The sequence below is a fragment of the Lygodium microphyllum genome, chromosome 23 (genome assembly GCF_053477565.2).
Source record: "Lygodium microphyllum isolate KBCC chromosome 23, Lygodium_microphyllum_v1.1.10, whole genome shotgun sequence".
Classification (NCBI taxonomy): Eukaryota; Viridiplantae; Streptophyta; class Polypodiopsida; order Schizaeales; family Lygodiaceae; genus Lygodium; species Lygodium microphyllum.
The window spans coordinates 91,311,275-91,312,751 of NC_141157.1; the positions used below are offsets into that span (position 1 = coordinate 91,311,275).

The 1,477-nt window shown below is 41.6% G+C and overlaps 1 pseudogene; it reads left to right on the forward strand.

Moving 5' to 3' along the window:
- Positions 1–357: 357 nt before the first annotated feature.
- LOC148016458 (sphingolipid delta(4)-desaturase DES1-like pseudogene) lies at positions 358–1,141 on the forward strand (annotated as a pseudogene).
- The last annotated feature ends 336 nt before the right edge of the window (positions 1,142–1,477 follow it).

Consider the following 1,477-nt stretch of genomic DNA (forward strand, 5'->3'; position numbering starts at 1 on the left):
AATCACAATTAATTGAATCAATATGCATTCACAGAACCAAGAATCTTCGCACTACTCAAAAGCAATCTCCAGGCATTAGATCTCCTGGAGCTTCTTCGTAGAACAAAACGTGCATAAAATTTACAGCTCCTTCTCTGCTGCTCGAAACCCAAATTTGATGGCTCCATTGGCTTCAAAAGGGGGGTAAAACCCTAGGACACTTGATCACGGTGTCGTAGTGCTACGTATCCGAGGTGTGGAATCCACCAAAAATTTTGTGTGTGTGACATTTGTTATTTTGTGCATACTTAGACGTTGTGCTTTGCTCTGCCTAAACGTTTTGCCTTCAGTTGGTTCCAGTTTAATTTCACAGAAGAGATGCTGTTTGGGAGTGAATATGGTATTTGTTACAAATAATTTAGAAGGAGAATGGGCTCTAGATCTGCAATGAGTATGGTTTTTCTGAGCTTCTCGAGTTGTTTGCTTATGCTAAAGATACAAATGGTATCAACAAGGGAGTTCAAGAAGACCATGGAATTTTTAGTAGAGTTTCTAATTTGGAAACCTTAAGGAACTTAGGAGCATTAAAGCATAATAATCTGGCCTTGTCTACACCGATATACAACCGGCTTCTTGGAATTTTTGCAAACTTGCCTGTGGGGTGCCAATGTCTATGACATTTCAGAAGTATCATCTAGATCATCACAGGTGTCAAGGGGTGGAAGGACTGGATATGGACATACCTAGCCATTTGGAAGGAAGGCTTATTACAAACACATTCTTGAAAGATTGTTGGGTCTTGTTTCAGCTCTTCTTCTATGCCCTTAAGCCATTGTTTCTGAACCCCAAAAACCTAGGATTATGGGAGTTCAGCAATGCTGTGGTACAGGTGGCCCTTGATGTTGCTCTGATTTACACATGGGATTGGAGACCTTTTGTGTACCTTCTATTGTCTAGCTTTGTAGGTGGCGGCTTACATCCTATTGCTGGCCATTTCATATCTGAGCACTATGTTTTCCAAGAAGGACAAGAGACATACTCCTACTATGGGCCTCTGAATTTACTAGCATGGAGTGTGGGTTATCACAATGAGCACCATGATTTTCCTCGAATTCCTGGGAGTAGGCTATAGAAGGTCAAGGAGATGAAATCCTTGTTATAGCTGAAGATGATGATACATATGCACCTGCTCCTTTGCCACAGAGAGCTTGAAGAGTATTGTAGGCAAGCAGGAGAATTTTTGGAGGGGAAGGAGCAAATTAGCTTGCTATTTTGGGAAAAAGCAGAAAGAAAGGGGACTTTGGAGAGCTTCGAATAAAGAAAAATACGAGGCAACAGAAATAGTGGAAAGGATGAAGCCAATGACATCTGTGAAACACACAAGAGAAGAGGGATCGAACCAAAGAAAAAAGCAGGAGAGAACGGTATGTGGTATGCGAAAAAAAGACACCAGGAGAAAAACAAGCTTAAGGAGGGAGAAGTACGGCATTTCGGAGCA